Source organism: Mobula hypostoma, chromosome 6 (genome assembly GCF_963921235.1).
Source record: "Mobula hypostoma chromosome 6, sMobHyp1.1, whole genome shotgun sequence".
In the NCBI taxonomy this organism is placed as follows: Eukaryota; Metazoa; Chordata; class Chondrichthyes; order Myliobatiformes; family Myliobatidae; genus Mobula; species Mobula hypostoma.
The window spans coordinates 46,583,054-46,601,974 of NC_086102.1; the positions used below are offsets into that span (position 1 = coordinate 46,583,054).

Genomic DNA, 18,921 nt, shown 5'->3' on the forward strand with positions numbered 1-18,921 from the left:
ACCTCGCTCATGGATTACCTGGTCTTCTGCCATGGACCCCGCTTTCGAGGATCTCGAGAGGCTATTCACCACTGCTGCCACTTTCCACCAGACAAACCCCTCCAGACCTTTTGTGGTAGAAGTGGACGTAACTAACATGGGTGCCAGGGTCATTCTCCCCTAGCAAGGACTGTTCAGGATGACACAGCCTTGTGCCTTCTTCTCGCACAAGTTTAACCCTACACAGTGCAATTATGGAGTAGGAGACAGGGGACTACTCACCATTTAATTGGTCTTGTAGGAATGGAGACATTGGCTGTTGGAAACACCAAGCCCTTCCTGATTTGGACTGTCCACTAGAAACTGATATCCATTCAACGGACCCACCAGCTCAACCCACATCAGGCTCACAGGGCCCTCTTCTTCCAGCAATTCAACTTCACCATTTCCGACTGACCTGGTTCCAAGAAGACAAAGGCAAATGCACTGTCATGACAGTTCAGTTCAGATGAAATGGAGATAGACCCTTAATCCATCATTCCATCCTCCCAGATCCTCACCCCAATCATCTGGGACTTTGATAACCAGATCCGCCAGGCCCTACACATCTGACAACCACATGTACATGCTGGTGACCATGCACTCTGGGGCATTCCAGTGGGCCCATCCTCACCCCCCTCTGGTAATCCAGACACACAACGAACCCTGGGTTTTCTGCTTTGCTGCTCCTGGTGACCATCTGTGACTGCAGATGTATTTCAGTTCATTGCTGCCTGCCCCTCAAATTGCCCAGTCCAGTTCCTCCAACCAACACCCCTCTGGGCTCCTGCTGCCCCTACCAGTCCCTCAACGCCCGTGGGTCCCACATCCCCATGGGTTTGCCACCTTACGATGGGGCCACTGTGATCATAGTGGTGAGCAGGTTCTCCAAGTCAGTCAACCTGATTGCCATCCCCATCTTCCGTCGGCCATTACTCTGCATTTGGGTCAAGCTTCCACTACATATCGCAACACTTACAACATAAGACCTGCTCGTTTCAGATCATTGCCTACAGACTGATGACAATAAGACAATAGAGTATTATTATTAACATTTTATTATTAAGGCATTATAAGCTTGAGTCAGTCCCTATCTCAAATGCAAAAAGTGCGGAAGAACTCAGTGGCATTGACAAGAAAGGATGAGTGGGTATTGATGATGAATGGGTGTTGGTAGTTGGTTAATAATAGACCAACTAATGTAGCGTAAATGGTGTAGCATCCTGCTCTTGGATTGCAATTTGAATTTAGACCTCACACATATACTTTCACCTAGAGGCTGTAAGAGAGCCAGACCAAGACAGAGGAGTCATTTACCTTAGTGCATAATTTAATTGTGTGGAAAGTGTCCAGTCTCTGTTGTCATAGACCGCAGTGAGGACAGCCATCTATCATTGTTGTCATCAGCAGCGTTTTGTCAGAAGTGGTCAGATGCTAACACGTACCTCTAATCAAATGACACCATTTCTTGTGTCATGGATCAATGATAATGAAAGTCAGACTGTTTCCATTAGAGATGGCCAGTCTGCTAATTATGTGCTCAGGTCATGTATTGAACATCTATCACTGCATCTCGCAATCTATGGTGCTGTTTCAAGTGAAAAGAAGCTAACAGTTTTTCAAAAGGCTCACAAAATGGATCACTCGTGAGGCATCCCCAGTGTACTGAGTAAAAGGATCCAGCATTGACTTTTGAAGGCACAGATAAGCTTTATTGAATGTGGTTGGCACTGAGTTGCAGGTGGCTGACCGCTCCATAGGTTTTCGATAATAAGATGTCAGATCTGAGTGTACTCACCTTCAGACTTCTTTTGTACTCGTCCATGTTTATAATGTCTAACTCCATTGGCACAAACTTTAAACACAGGTGGGAGAACTAATTCCAGTCTGGCATCTGAGACTCACCAAACTATGAATTTCCTGGCATTGCTGCTGCTTTGGATATGTGAATGTCTATTCAAATTAAACTTAGGCACCTGTATTTGATTTGTCTTCTTCCTTCTGCTATATCTACCTTCTCTTCCCCCAGCTTCTAACAGTCATAGGATCATGATGTAACCACTGGAGACCATTAGGTCCATCAAATCTAGGCTAGATACTATAGAATGATTCCACACAATTTCCCCCATTCCTTCCCCAAGCCCTGTGTTCTACTCCTTCACAATTGCCTGTCCCAAGCAAGATGGGAGAAAAGCTGCTTAAAATTTAAAAAAAAAATCAGGAGGTAGAGATGAATGATTGAATGTCAGACTAGCCACTGTTGTAGTTTATCACTATCCAACTCTGTTCAACTCACATATCTGAACATTTGAAAAATTTACCATCCACACCCATGTCCTAGTCATCAACGTACGTCAAGGATCCAAGCACTGGCCCATTTTCCATTTTGCAGTCCAATGGCACCTTTCCTTTGTTGGGAGAGGATTAGAATATTAGGGCAAACCCTTTCACATCTCCAAAAAACATGCCTGCCCCACAGCAATTCAGGAACCAATTTACCTTAAGCACACCAAATCTTTCTGAATCTTCCTCATCAGTTTTCACCCCATCCATCACCTCTTCTATCCCCATCTTCTCAACTGCAATTATGACCACATCTTCTTGTCCAGTAAAGACAACCAGATATATCTTCTGCCTCTATGCACAGAGCACCTTTTTTAAGAGTTAAATTGTTTTTACTTCTCTTACTTTCTACTTGCAACTGAAGTGCTCAGAAAAGACTTGCAGATTCTTCTGTGTGTTGACTACAATTCCCTTCTCGTATCTGTGCTCACCTTATTTGCCTTTTCACTTCTCCAGGTTATCAGTCTAGTTGCAAATGGAGTTATTCACCTGCTGTGTGCCTTGCAGATCCTTTTATTCCTTCATCATCCTCTCCATCTTCTCATCACTCTGGGCAATCTGGCTTTAGTTCTCTTAACATAGAAAAGTTACAGCACAATACAGGCCCTTCGGCCCACAATGCTGTGCTGAATATGTACTTACCTTAGAAATTACCTGGGGTTACCCATAGCCCTCTATTTTTCATCTGAAGGAATATATTTACCTTGTACCTGAAATAACTGCATTCTAAAGGTCATTCATTATACTTATAGACTAATATTTGATCTTATTAAGATGAATTCCTCTTGTCCTCACATACCACCTCACAAGCCTCTGAATCCAACACATCATTCTCCACAGCTTCCGCCATCTTCAAAGGGATCCTACCACCAAACACACCTTTACCTCCCTCTCACTCTCCACTTTCCACAAGGATTACTTCCTCCATGATTCCCTTGTCCATTCGTCCCTCCCCACTAATCTCCTTCCTGGCATTTACCCTTGCAAGCAGAAATGCTACCCCTGCCCATTCACTCCCTCCTTCACCTCCATTCAGGGCCCTAAACAGCCCTTCTAGGTGAGGCAAAACTTCACCTGCCAATCTCTTGGACTCCTCTACTGTATACTGTGCTCCCTATACGGCCTCCCCCACATTGGTGAAACCTGATGCAGAACGGGGAACCACTTTGTCGAACACCTTTGCTCCATCTGCATAAAGAGGAATTTCCTGGTGGCCAACAATTTTAATTCCGACCCCCATTCCTGTTCTGACATGTTGGTCCACGGCATCCTCGTCTGCCACAATGAGACCACACTCAGGCTGGAGGAGCAACACCTTAAATTAAGTGTAGGTAGCCTCCAACTCGACTGCATGAACTTCTTTGATTTTTTTACAACTTTAGGTAATTTCCCCCCTCCCCCTCCCTCTTCTTCAGTTCCCCACTCTGGCCTCTTATCTCATCTCTTCACCTGTCTATCACCTCTCCCTGGTGCCCCTCCACCCCGTTCCCATGGTCCACTCTCCTCTCCAAACTGATTCCTTCTTCTCCGGCCCTTTACCTTCTCCACTTATCACCTCCCAGCTTCTTACTTCATCCCCTCTCCCCCACCTACCTGGCTTCACCTATCACCTTTTAGTTTCTTCTCCTTCCCCTCCCTGTTGTTCATTTCCATAAATACTGCCTGACTAGCTGAAATGCTCTAACATTTTGTGTGTGTTGCTCCGGAATTCCAGCACCTGCAGAATCTCTTGTGCTTTTGGCTTTATCCTACTCAGGTCCCTTATCCCTCTCAGGTTAGCCTTCCGCCTTGAAGTATTTTCCATTTCCCGCCTGTCCTCCAGTTTGTGCCATCTTCTCTCTGCCCCCAGCCAAAAGTGTGTATTCATTAGAATAAAGTCCATTAGTCCAGATAATCTGACAGATCAGCACCACCAAAGTCCCAAGCATACCAAATTACCTGCAATTTATTGATAATTAAACTCCGGGATAAATTAAACAAAAAAGAATTGCAGCTGTGTTGCAGACAAAGCAGTAAAGTTGTGCTAAAATGTTTACTTTCCATAATTGTGGTAATTTGTGCTTACTTGTGGTGAGGGCAACAGTTTAAACATTGTAAACACCTTTTACATTTCATCAAATTTATGAAATGCTTTTAGTAATTATCTTTTTATTTTTAATACATGCCCCTCAGTACACTCTGCTCATTGCTCCAGTCCAGGGAGGTGAGCGGTTCGGATCTCAGGGTCTGCTACAGAGTGTGGCAGGTTCGCAGATGGGGTTGGCTGTGTACAGGTCAAGTTGTGGACGCAGCCGAGAGGAAGGTCAGGACCTTGGCGTGGTTGAGAATGGAGGCCAGAGATTCGGAGGTGGGAGCAGGGTCTATTTTTATAGTGGTTTAATATTGCAGATAATTTCCACAATATTTCTAGTGCCTTAATGACATTGTTTACCTTCCTTCAGTGTGATTGAGGGTACTTTTGCTGCATGGACTTATCATCTGTGCAAAATACATAATATTTTCTTTCAGGTAAAAGGATTATTCTGTTTCTGCACCATGGGTGGGATGAGTCGCTGGGCTACAGACTTTATGTCAAGGAATCGGCCACAGTGGTGATCATATTCTTAAGGACCTTAGAAGAAACAGTGTAATATGGCAAAGTGGAGAATGTTTCAAGTCAAGTTTGGCATTCAAAGGTTCAAATTGTGTAGTGCTGCTAATTAGAGAACATGATGCAAGACTGAGACATTCACATCAGAGTACAACATGTCCTGTGAGGTAGTGTACATGGATTCATTGTCCATTCAGAAATCTGGTGACAGAGGGGGAAGAGATTGTTCCTAAAACATTGAGTGTGTGTCTTTAGGCTCCTGTACCTCCTCCTTATTGGTAGCAATGAGAAGAGGGCATGTCCTGGGTGACGGGGAGCCTTAATGATCGAAGCCATCTGTTTGAAGCATTACCTTTTGAAAATGCCCTCAATGTTGGGGAGGCCAATGCCCATGATGGAGCCGTATTTTTTTTTGATCCTGTGCAGTAGCCCTTCCATACCAGATGGTGATGCAACCAGTTAAAATACCCTCCATGGTAAATCTGTAGAAATTTGCGAGTGTCTTTGGTGACATACCAAGTCTCCTCAAACTCCTGATGAAATATAGATGCTGTTGTGCCTTCTTCGTTATTGCATTAATATGTTGGGCCCAGGATAGATCTTCAGAGATGCTGACACCCAGGATCTTGAAACTGCTCACCCTTTCCACTGCTGATCCCTCAACGAGCATTGGTGTGTGTTCCCTCGACTTCCCCTTTCTGAAGTCCACAAGCAATCCCTCAGTCTCACTGACATTTTACACAAGGTTGTTGCGACACACCAGACCACATCAACCAGCTGATCAATCTCACTCCTGTCTACCTCCTCTCCTCCAACGGAAATTCTGCCAACAATAGTTTCGTGTCATCGGCAAATTTATAGATAGTGTTTGAGCTATGCCTAGCCGCGCAGTTGTAGGTATAGAGAGAGGACAGTGGGCTTATCACATATCCTTGAGATGCACCAGTGTTGATAGTCAGTGAGGAGGAGATGTTATTTCAATCTGCACTGATGAGGAAGTCAAGGATCTACTTGCAAAGGAAGGTACTGAGGCCCAGGGTTTTGGAGCTTGTGATTAGTACTGAGGGTATGATGGTGTTGAACACTGAGCTGTAATCAGTAAACAGCAGTCTGGTGTAGGTATTGCTATCCAAAGCTGAGTGGAGAGTCAGTCAGATTGCATCTGCTGTAGACCTATTGTGGCGATAGGCAAATTGCAGCGGGTCCACGTCCTTGTTTATAGAGGAGTTGATTTTGGCCTTGACCAAGTTCTGAAATCACTCCGTCACTGTAGATGTGAGTGCCACTGGGGAATAGTTGTTGAGGAGCTCACCTGGCTCCTCTTAGGCACTGGTATGATTGTCACCCCAAAAAGCACTGGGACTCAGTTTAACTCAGATAACCTGAGAGTTCTGATTGAATTGGCAGAGAACAATGTGTGTTTTCAATAATGTACAGCTCAATAGTTTTACAACTTTGATCTCCAAAATTCAAGGTTTTGATCTCTACAAGAAAAGAAAATAAATACTGCATAATAATTGAAAATCTACTGTAGGTCTCCTTAAGGCTGCACAGAATGTTCAAAATTTAACTTTGATTTTGCTAATTTTCATTTTTCAAAATTTCCTGCAAAAAGCAAGAAAAAAAACACAAATTAATACAGTCTCTGCAATATAAAAGCAATTGCCATGAATAATTATATCAGTTCTGAAAATTAACAGACAACAGTCAACATTCACTAAGTGCCCATTCTCTGTAAAAATCACCAAGTGCTGGGAACCCTGATAATTTTCCATATGTTATGGCAAACCGAAATAACCAACGCCTATTGATCAGCTGACAACTAATCCCAGGCTGATTTTTACTGATTCATTGTTGTTCCTGTCAATGTCCTGAATGTTCTTGGGTAAGTCATTTAAATAGTCATACTTTGGGATGCACCGCTGAGCTTCAAGATATTTGTACTTGCATGGTTCTACTGAATAAAAATGAAAAATCAAATCAAATCAAATTGAAGTTTAATTACCATTCAACCATACATGAGTACAGCCAAACAAAACAGCGTTCCTCTGGGGCTACTTGAGTTCCAACTTGTTCTATCTCCAAGCTTCAGGTCTCATCAGTAGTTATAGGTGAGTGAACACAATAAATTGGCAACCAGGTATTGTATTATATCTACATGGCAATTTCAGCAGAAGACTTGCGTGCAATTCTGCAACAGCAGGAAGCTCAAACTGAGGTGGCCCAGCTGAAGTTAGTTGAAAACTTGATCAGTAGGTTGTCAGTGAGTCCAATGACATCGGTGTCAAACACTAAACAGAACTCTTGTGAATCATTTGTTGTGTCCATTACCAACTATCAGTTCGATGGGAGTTATGTTTGAATCATGATTCAAACATTACGAAGATGTACACGCAGGCTGGAGTTTGGCAGTGAAGATGACTCATGGAAGACATGCACTTGAATCCGAAAATTGGGTACTGCTGAACATGAGTGTTATTGCAACTTCATTCTGCCTAACAACCCGTGCGACCTATCATTTGACGAAACTGTTTGACAGCTAACAAGCATTTTTGGAGGGCAGTCATCTCTCTTTAGTGCTTGCTGCATTGCCTAGAACACGTTAACCTTGACGGTGATAACTTCATCACATATTCCTGTGTCCTCAGTCATGAATATGAAAAGTTCAAGCTGCGTAATGTGACTGAACCACTGTTCAAGTGTCTGATTTTTATTTTTGGACTTCAGGCACTTGACGAGGCAGACATTTGCAAACGGCTGTTGGTCAGACTGGAGCAAGACCCTGATATGACTCTGCAAGCTGTCAGTCAAGAATGTCAGTGTTTGATCAACCTGAAACATGGTTTGAACCTGGTCAAACAGAACCATGTCCAAGTAGTTTCCAATGGCCCAGACATCATCACTCAGCAGGCTTGTTGGAATTGCATTATGCAAGAAACAGATTTGCAGCAAATGCCAATTCCATGGTCATAAAGAAGGATTTCGGCAGCCTTCGTTGTTTTCCAGGCCAGTGAAACACAAGGACAAGAAGTTGCAAAAGCCATCAAAATCTACAAGTAGTTTTACGGTCTCATTTAAAGTTGATATATTTATCAACAATAAATTGGTCAAGCAACAACTTGATATGGTGTCAGACCTCACCATTACCTCCAAATGCACATGGTAGGCACTTGGGTCCCTGCCAGTCATATCAACTCATCACTCTGCGTGCAGTACATTGGGTGGAACACTGTAGCAGAGTGGTGAATGGAACTGCATGAAGCTTACTGGTAACAAAATCGACGTTGTGTGGTACCAACAGACTAGCCAGCTCTGAACGTCCTTGGTATTGACGGAATGGACAAGCTTGATCTCTGGAGCATCCCTCTAAATGAGGTCTGTACGAAGACATTGGCCTTCAAATCATCTCAGTCGATGCCATACCACGATCAGTACATGAGACCATACAACAATAACTGCAATAACGCTATACAGCAGTGTTTCAAGAAGATTTATGTTGCTGCAGAATTCTATCTCCATCCAGATGCAAAGCCAGATCTCTGTCCCAAGAGGTTGATACTATATGCAGCCTTACCAATCGTGGAGCAAGAGCTCGATCACCTGCAACAAACTGTTGTGATCAAAGCTGTCAACTACTCATGTTGGGTGGCTCCAATAGCCATCATCAAGAAAGTCAAAGGAACAGTGAGATTATGAACAGACTTCTCAACTGGTCTCAATGCAACTCCAGAGAGCACTGGTACCCATTACCTATAACAGTAGATCTCTTTGCAAGGTTGAACCATGGTTGTTACTTGGCGAAGATGGACTTACCTGAAGCCTACCACCAGGTAGAAGTGGTGAAAAATTCACAGGAGCTTCTCACCATTACAACACACAGGGATGTTATCCTTCCTCCTTCTGCCTTCGGGGTAAAGGAGGCTCCCTCAATTTTCCAACAGCTTATGGACACCATGCTGAGTGGGATTAAGACCATAAGACCACAAGATGTGGGAGCAGAAGTAGGGCCATTTGAAGTCTGCTCTCCCGTTCATTATAGCTGATTTATTATCCTCCCATCCCATTTCCTGCCTTCTTCCCATAACCTTTGACACCTTGACTAATCAAGAACATACCAGCCTCTGCTTTAAATATACTAAATGACTTGGCCTCCACAGCTGTCCGTGGCAATGAATTCCACAGATTCACTACCCTCTGGCTAAAGAAATTCCAACTCATCCCAGTTCTAAAGGGATGTCCTTCTATTCCAAGGCTGTGCCCAATGGTCCTAGATTCACCCAATATAGTAAACATCCTCGCCATATCCACTCTATCTAGGCCTTTCAATATTCGATAGGTTAAGGACTGGTCAAGGACATCTGCAGCATGATACCACCCCCACTGGACCCCCTACAATTCGCCTACCAACACAACCGATCAACAAATGATGCAATAGTCACAGCTCTACACACTGTCCTTACACATCTGGAGAAGAAGGATGATTATGTGAAAATGCTGTTCTTGGACTATTGTTCAGCATTCAATACCATAATTCCATCCAGGCTCGACAAGAAGCTCAGAAATCTCAACCCTTACCCTGCCTTGTGCAGCTGGATCCTGGAATTCCTGTCAGATTGCTGGCAGGTGGTAAGAGTGGGCTCCCTCACCTCCACCCCTCTGACTCTCAACAAGGTGCCCTCAGGGCACCTTTACTCTCTGTATACCTATGACTGTGACTGCTCCAATCTGCTAATTAAATTTACTGACAATACTACATTGATTGGCCTAATCTCAAATAATAACGAGGCAGCCTACAGAAGACATCACTCTGACACAGTGGTGTCGAGAAAATAACCTCTTCCTCAATGTTGCAAAAACAAAGGAGCTGCTTGTGGACTACAGGAGGAATGGAGACAGGTTAACCCCTATTGACATCATTGGATCTAGGGTTGAAAGGGTGAACAGCTTTAAGTTCCTCAGCATAAGCATCACCGAGGATCTCATGTGGTCTGTACATACCGGCCGTGTGTTGAGAAAAGCACAACAGTGCCTCTTTCATCTCAGACAGTTGAAGAAGTTTGGTATGGGTCTGCAGATCCTAAGGACTTCCTACAGGGGCACAATTGAGAACATTCTGACTGGCTGCATCATTGCCTGGCATGGGAACTGTACTTCCCTCAATCACTGAACTCCTCAGACAGCCCAGCGCATCTGTAGATATGAATTTCCCACTATTCAGGACATTTAAAGATACAGGTGTGTAAAGAGGGCCCGAAGGATCATTGAGGACCTGAGTCGTCCCAACCACAAGCTGTCCTGCTGCTACCGTCCGGAAAATGATATCACAGCTTATAAGTTAGGACCGGCAGGCTCCGGGACAGCTTCTTCCATCAGCCCATCAGATTCATTAATTCACACAGATACAAATGTATTTCTATTTCCTGTTGTACATTATATTTATTACAAATTACTATAAATTGCACATTGCACATTTAGACGGAGATATAACAAAGATTTTTACTCCTCATGTATGTGAAGAAAGTAAGCAATAAAGTCAATTCAATTCAATGAGATCTCCCCTCATTCTTCTGAACATCAGGGGATATTCAGGGGATATTTGTGTGGAGTTCTGCATAGGTACGTTCCAATGAGACAGGGAAGTTATGGTAGGGTACAAGAACTGTGGTGTACAAAGGCTATAATAAATCTAGTCAAGAAGAAAAGGAAAGCTTACTAAAGGTTCAGAGAGCTACATAATGTTAGAGATCTAGAAGATTGTAAGGTTAATAGGAAAGAGCTTAAGAAGGAAATTAGGAGAGCCAGAAGGGGCCATGAGAAGGCCTTGGTGGGCAGGATTAAGGAAAACCCCAAGGCATTCTACAAGTATGTGAAGACCAAGAGGATAAGACGTGAAAGAATAGGACCTATCAAGTGTGACAGTGTATGGAACCAGAGGAAATAGCAGAGGTACTTAATGAATACTTTACTTCAGTATTCACTATGGAAAAGGATCCTGGTGATTGTAGTGATGACTTGCAGCAAACTGAAAAGCTTGAGCATGTAGATATTAAGAAAGAGGATGTGCTGGAGTCTTTGGAAAGCATCAGGTTGGGTAAGTCGCCGGGACTGGATGAGATGTACCCCAGACTACTGTGGGAGGTGAGGGAGGAGATTGCTGAGCCTCTGGTGATGATCTTTGCATCATCAATGGGGATGGGAGAGGTTCCGGAGGATTGGAGGGTTGTGGATGTTGTTCCTTTATTCAAGAAAGGGAGTAGAGATAGCTCAGGAAATTATAGACCAGTGAGTCTTACCTCAGTGGTTGGTAAGTTGATGGAGAAAATCCTGAGAGACAGGATTTATGAAGATCTGGAGAGGTATAACATGATTAGCAATAGTCAGCATGGCTTTCAAGGGCAGGTCATGCCTTACGAGCCTGATTGAGTTTTTTGAAAATGAGACTAAACACATTGATGAAGGAAGAGCAGTAGATGTAGTGTATATGGATTTCAGCAAGGTATTTGATAAGGTACCCCATGCAAGGCTATTGAGAAAGTAGGGAGACATGGGATCCAAGGGGATATTGCTTTGTGGATCCAGAACTGGCTTGCCCATAGAAGGCAAAGAGTGGTTGTAGACAGGTCATATTCTGCATGGAGTTCGGTGACCAGCGGTGTGCCTCAGGGATCTGTTCTGGGACCCCTACTCTTTGTGATTTTTATAAATGACCTGGATGAGGAAGTGGAGGGATGGGTTAGTAAGTTTACTGATGACACAAAGGTTGGAGGTGTTGTGGATAGTGTGGAGGGCTGTCAGAGGTTACAGTGGGACATTGATAGGATGCAAAACTGGGCTGAGAATTAGTAGATGGCGTTCAATCCAGATAAGTGTGAAGTGGTTCATTTTGGTAGGTCAAATATGATGACAGAATATAGTATTAATGGTAAGACTCTTGGCAGTGTGGAGGATCAGAGGGATCTTGGGGTCCGTGTCCATAGGACGCTCAAAGCAGCTGCACAGGTTGACTCTGTGGTTAAGAAGGCATACAGTGTATTGGGCTTCATCAATCGTGGAATTGAATTTAGGAGCCAAGAGTAATGTTGCAGCTATATAGGACCTTGGTCAGACCCCACTTGGAGTACTGTGCTCAGTTCTGGTCACCTCACTACAGGAAGGATGTGGAAGCCATAGAAAGGGTGCAGAGGAGATTTACAAGGATGTTGCCTGAATTGGGGAGCATGCCTTATAAGGATAGGTTGAGTGAACTCGGCCTTTTCTCCTTGGAGCGACGGAGGATGAGAGGTGACCTGATAGAGGTGTATAAGATGATGAGAGGCATTGATTGTGTGGATAGTCAGAGGCTTTTTCCCAGGGCTGAAATGGTCGCTACAAGAGGACTCAGGTTTAAGGTGCTGGGGAGTAAGTACAGAGGAGATGTCAGGGGTAAGTTTTTTACTCAGAGAGTGGTGAGTGTGTGGAATGGGCTACTGGCAACAGTGGTGGAGGCAGATACGATAGGGTCTTTTAAGAGACTTTTGGATAGGTACATGGAGCTTAGAGAAATAGAGGGCTATAGGTAAGCCTAGTAATTTCTAAGGTAGGTAATGTAAGGCACAATTTTGTGGGCCAAAGGGCCTGTATTGTGCTGTAGGTTTTCTATGTTTCTATGTTTCTATCAGAGAGTACAGGCCCAGAGCCATCAAACACACCTCATACATTAACCCTTTCATCCCCAAAATCATTTTCATTAACCTCCTCTGGATCCCCTCCAATGCCAGCACATCTTTTCTTAGATAAGGAGCCCAAAACTGCTTACAATACTTCAAGTGCAGTCTGACCAATACCTTATAAATCCTCAGCATTACATCCTTGCTCTTATATTCTAGTCCTCTTGAAATAAATGCTAAAATTGCATTTGCCTCCCTTCCCACCAACTCAGCCTGCACCAGGATTCCCAGGAGTCCCTTTGCAGCTACGATTGTTGAATTTTCTCCCCATTTAGAAAATAGTCTTCATCTTCATTCTTTCTATCATAGTGCATGATCATACATTTCCCTACACTATATGCCATCTGCCACTTCGTTGCCAATTTTCCCAATCAGTCTAAGTCCTTCTGCAGACTCTCTGTGTCCTCAATGCTACCTGCTCCTCCATCTACCTTTGTAACATCTGCAAACTTGGCCAAAAATCCATCAATTTCTTCAACCCAATCATTGACACATAACATAAAAGGAAGTTGTCCCAACACTAACCCTTATGGAACACCACTAGTCGCTGGCAGCCAACCAGACTAGGCCCCCTTTATTCCATTCTTTGCCTTCTGCCAGTCAGCCAATCTTCTATCCATGCTAGTATCTTTCGTGTAATACCATGTGCTCCTATCTTATTTAGCAGCCTCATGTGCAGCACCTTATCAAAGGCCATGTGAAATTCCAAGTCAACAACATCCACTGACTCTCCTTTGTCTATCCTGCCTTTTATTTCCCCATTGAATTCTATTTGACTTTGGCTGGCTCTGTCATGTGCCTCCAAGTACCCGAAACCTCATCCTTAATAATGGACTCCAATATTATTAAGTCAGGCTAACTGGCCTATAATGTCCTTCTTTTGCTTCCCTCCTTTCTTAAAGAGTGTAGTGACCTTTGCAATTTTCTAGTCTTCTGGAATCATTCCAGGATCTAGTGATTCTTGAAAGGTCATTACTAATGCCTCCACAATCTCTTCAGCTACCTGTTTCAGAACCCCGGGGTGTATACCATCTGGTCCAGGTGATTTATCTACCTTCAAACCTTTCAGCTTCCCAAGCACTTTATTCTTATTAATAGCAACTAAACTCACTTCTGCCCCTGACTCTCTCAAATTTCTGTAATACTGCTATTGTCTTACATAGTGAAGACTGATGCAAAATACTTACAAAGATTGACTGCCATCTCTTTGTCTCCCCACCCCCCCCCCACACACACACACACACATTACTAATTCTCCAGCATCATTTTCAAGTGGATCATTATCCACTCTTGCTTCCCTTTCATTCTTTATATACAGTGGCATGCAAAAGTTTGGGCATCCCTGGTCAAAATTTCTGTTACTGTGAATAGCTAAGCGAGTAAAAGATGAACTGATTTCCAAAAGGCATAAAGTCAAAGATGACATATTTCTTTAATATTTTAAGCAAGAGAACTTTTTTATTTCCATCTTTTACAGTTTCAAAATAACAGAAAAAGAAAAGGGCCTGAAGCAAAAGTTTGGGCACCCTGCATGGTCAGTACTTAGTAACACCCCTTTTGGCAAGTATCACAGCTTGTAAATGCTTTCTGTAGCCAGCTTAGAGTCTTTCAATTCCTGTTTGGGGGATTTTCACCCATTCTTCCTTCCAAACGGCTTCTAGTTCTGTGAGATTCTTGGGCCATCTGGCATGCACTGCTCTTTTGAGGTCTATCCACAGATTCTCGATGATGTTTAGGTCAGTGGACTGTGAGGGTCATGGCAAAACCTTCAGCTTGTGCCTCTTGAGGTAGTCCATTGTGGATTTTGAGGTGTGTTTAGGATCATTATCCTGTTGTAGGAGCCATCCTCTTTTCATCTTCAGCTTTTTAACAGATGGTATGATATTTGCTTCCAGAATTTGCTGATATTTAATTGAATTCATTCTTCCCTCTACCAGTGAAATGTTCCCCGTGCCACTGGCTGCAACACAAGCCCAAAGCATGGTCGATCCAACCCCGTGCTTAACAGTTGGAGAGGGGTTCTTTTCATGAAATTCTGCACCCTTTTTTCTCCAAACATACCTTTGCTCATTGTGGCCAAAAAGTTCTATTCAAAAGGTTCAATGGAACATCTAAACAAGCCTGATGCATTTTGTAAACAAGTCCTGTGGACTGATGAAGTTAAAATAGGACTTTTCCCCTTGTGGGTTCAAAGAACAGCTGCTCTAAGAAGCCATCTTGTAGGCATTTAAAAAAATTCCCTTTCCTGGGAACCAGCAGCAAGCTGATTTTGAAATCTGCCTGCATTTTGAAATCCTCCATGATTATCATTACATTGCTCTCATTACATGCTTTTCTATCTCCTGTTGTAACATATATCCCACATCCTAGCTACTGTTCAGAAGCCTGAAAATACAGTAACTACCATTAGGGTTTTTTTTAGTCTTGCAGTTTTTTAACTCTACCCACAAGGATTCTACATCTATGTCATCACTTTCTAAAGATTAGGTTTCATTTTTTTTTTACCAACAGTCCCCCACCCCAGCTACCTACCTGCCTGTCCTTTTGATACAATGTGTATCCTTGGATGTTAAGCTCCCAACTATGATCTTTTAGTCATGACTCAGTGATGCCAACAACATCGTACCTGCCAATCTTTAAATGGGCTACAGGATCATCTACCTTATTCCATATGCTGCATGCCTTTAAATATAACACCTTCAGTTCTGCATTCAGCACCTTTTTCAATATTTCCCCATATTATACTTCAACTCATCCCACTGACAGCAATTTGTCCTATCATCTGCCTGTCCTTCCTGATAATCTCACTACACACTACATCAACTTGTATACCAACTTCCCCATCCTCAGCCCTGTCACTCTGGTTCCCATCCATCTGCCAAATTAGTTTAATCCCTCTCCAACAGCTCTAGAAAACCAGCCTGCAAGGATATTGGTCCCCCTTAGGTTCAAGTATAATCAGGCAATTTTGTACAAGTCATACCTTCCCCAGAAGAGATCCCAATGATCCAGAAATCTGAAATCCTGCCTCCTGCACCAGTTCCTCAGCCACTCATTCTATCATCCTATTCCTGCGCTGACTAGCATGTGGCCCACCCCAACCGAACTTAGCACAGCTGTAAGCAACGTTGCAATGAGAAAGTGACAGCCTGCAGCCACTAAGGACTGATTGCCAGTGTAAACCAGTTGTTCCAATCTAAATCAGCCCTCAGCTCACCTTCAAGAGGGAGGTGTTGGAGCGGACTGAAGCAACCAACACCTATTGGTCAGCTGACAACCAATCCCAGGCTGACTGTTCATTGTTCCTAAGAATGTCTCAAATATTCTTGGGTAGTCGTGCTTTGGGATGCACTGTTGAGTTTTGAGATTTTTGTAGGTGTGTGGTTTTATTAAATAAAACTTTCTTTTGAGTTCTAGCTTGTTCGACCTCCTGGTTTTGGGTCTCATCAGTAGTTATATGCGAGTGAACGCAACACCATACTAAAAGCAGAAAATGGTGGAAAAACAGCATATCAGGCAGCATCTGTGGAAGGATAAAATAGCGTTAACTATTCCGGTTAAAGACTCTTCAACTGAATCCCAATCTCATTTCTGATGAAGAGTCTTTGACCTCATTAGTTACGCCTGCTTCATTTTCCACTTTGATTTCCAGCATTTTCTGTTTTTCCATCGCATATCCAGCATCTGCAGTTTTTGTCGTTTTCATTTTCTAATAATTCACCATCTGAAACAGGATTGTTTTTTAGTTTAGAATTTGACTTGAGTAATTAAAAACATGTTGAAAGGTTGTTGCTACAGAGGCTAACAAACATTCAGTCAGGAGATGACATAGCTAGTCCAGGACTAGGACTGATGGGGGCATTAAGTTTAAGGATCAAGGACTGTAGGGTGGGTTTGCAGTCAAGGGACCCCAATAATAGCCAATAGTGTAGTGACAAAGGTAGCGATGTAGTGTGGTGAGTAAGATGGGCCCAGTATAATGTGAGATTGAGTTATGAGATTGGGGTTCTGGATTTGAGGAGATTATGGAATGGAAGTGTGTAGGAGGACTGTGTAAAACAGGAGGACAAGCTAAGAAAAAATTGAAGTGTTCCAGTTGAGTCAGTTTTCACTGGTGTGTTGAGTCCAGCTCCCAGACTCCCCATATCAATGAAAGTATGTTGGTCCAGAACTAATAAATAATCCCAGTGCTTCTTGGAACAAAGTTTTCTACATCAAAATGAATCGTAAACAGGAACTGATGTCATTCCATGGGTGAGTGATATAGAAACTATCAAAACTAAAGATCAGAGATGACTGGAAGTGCCTGGTCAAATTTCCAGGAATGGGGCAATTTAACTTGAAAATATTCACCGGATGTAAGCTAAAAGACAATATTCTATATCCAAATGTCTAATCTTTTTGTCCCTACAATATTTTACCTTATAATGTGTACTTAAATTGCACATTTAAAATTTTTTGCTGTTAGATTCTTTACGAAAATTTTCTGACTAAGGCCCACTGTTATGCATTTATAGGCCACTGAAAATATCAAGAAAACATATCTGTTATTTTCCATTACTGCCATATGTGAAATCCCTTAAAGTAAATACACAAAGGTTTGTTAAATTAAATGTAAGTTATCATTCCCATATGCTTGAGAACTTTCCTGCAAAATTCAGGAACAAACCCACAACAATTGCGTGACACACATTTTTGTTCCAAGACAGAGAAGTTTAAAGTAGTTATTCTTTCTGTCAATTTGAAAGAATCCTTTATTTGTTGTATGGTCAGCCTTTGTTCAGTTTGGAACACTCTTGCCTCTTGCTCATTGGGTTACAACTTCAAGGTCCACTCAGATATACAAGTCTAAAATATTTAGATAAACACTCTAGTGCATTATCAATGAGATGTTAAAACAAACCCCCATCTACTCTTAAATGTCAAATGGCATTATGCCAACAAAACATGGCAGCCAAAGCTGGTGCCCTGATCAGGATTTATCCCCTAATCAACATCATAACAACAGATTATGTGGGCATTATCATATTTCTGCTTGTAGAAGCTCATTGGGTATAAACTTGACTCAATATTTCTTACGTTACAGCAGTGACCGCACTATAAATTGGCTTTAATGTGATTTTGGATATCCAAAGATCTTATGTATACAGTATAGAAGTTTTTCTTTTCTGTTACATAATTAGTTACACTAACCAAATAAACTCTGTCCAGTCTCTTTCACCTGGCCCTGATAAAGTTCTCCTTCTGAAGTCTCCGTTAACTAGAAGCACTTCATGTGAGGTTACCATGCAGGCAACACCATCAGATGGACATTTAGCATTGTTTTCACTAAATATCTATCAACACTTGTGCCCTCATGCAGTTTTTAAAAGCTTAAAGGCCTTTACATGGGACAGGAATTCTTGCATGCTCCATATGGGTGGACAGCGGCTGCAAAAACTTTGAAGAAGTCTCAGACTCTGGCATACTTTCACCTTGTGATGACCAACCTCACATCCCCAACATTTCCCTCTCGGTGACAGATTAGAAAATCGTTACTTCAGTCCGCAATCAACTTTGTGCTCACTGTGCAGCCCCCAGACTCAGTCTTCAGAATGGGCATTCATCATCGATTCAGAGGAGTTCTTTCATATGGGAGGAGGACATTTTGTTCATCCTGTGCATATTAATGAATAAAGAGCCACCAAGCCTGGTCATGCCATCCAGCACCAAGTTCATAGCCCTGCAAGTCATAATTCTTCAAGTACCGATCTGAGGAGTTTTCAAATATGCTAAGAATTTTTTCTACTATTATGCTTTCAAAAGTTAAAAGTTACAAGTAAATTTATTATCAAAGTAGATATGCATTCAATGGCCACTTTGTTAGGTACACCAGTACACCTGTTCATTAGTGCAGATATCTAACCAGCCAATCATGTGGCAGCAACTCAATGCATAAAAACATACAGACATGGTCAAGAGGTTCAGTGCTTGTTCAGACCAAATATCAGAAGGGGGAAGAAATGTGATCCATGTGATTTTGACCATGGAATGATTGTTGGGGTCAGATGGGATGGTTTAAGTATCTCATAAACTGCTGATCTCCCAGAGTTTACAGAGAATGGTGTGAAAAACAAAAAAACATCCAGTGAACAGCTATTTATTTGGACAAAAATGCCTTGTCAATGAGAGAGGTCAGTGGAAACCTGATTGAACCTGATAGGAAGGTGTCAATAACTCAAATAACCATATGTTACAACAGTGGTATGCAGAAGGGCATCTCTG

General features: G+C 42.6%; 2 long non-coding RNA genes across 4 annotated transcripts in view; one reads left to right on the top strand and one right to left on the bottom strand.

Moving 5' to 3' along the window:
* The window catches only part of LOC134348012 (uncharacterized), a 43,254-nt gene that overhangs the window by 21,724 nt on the left and 2,609 nt on the right, over positions 1–18,921 (bottom strand). For all 3 annotated transcript variants that reach the window (XR_010018324.1, XR_010018323.1, XR_010018325.1), the window contains exon 2: positions 262–436. This is a non-coding gene — a long non-coding RNA (uncharacterized LOC134348012). The remainder of the gene's footprint in view (positions 1–261; positions 437–18,921) is intronic.
* LOC134348014 (uncharacterized) overlaps positions 1–18,921 on the top strand; it is a 46,702-nt gene that overhangs the window by 13,672 nt on the left and 14,109 nt on the right. The window lies entirely within an intron of this gene.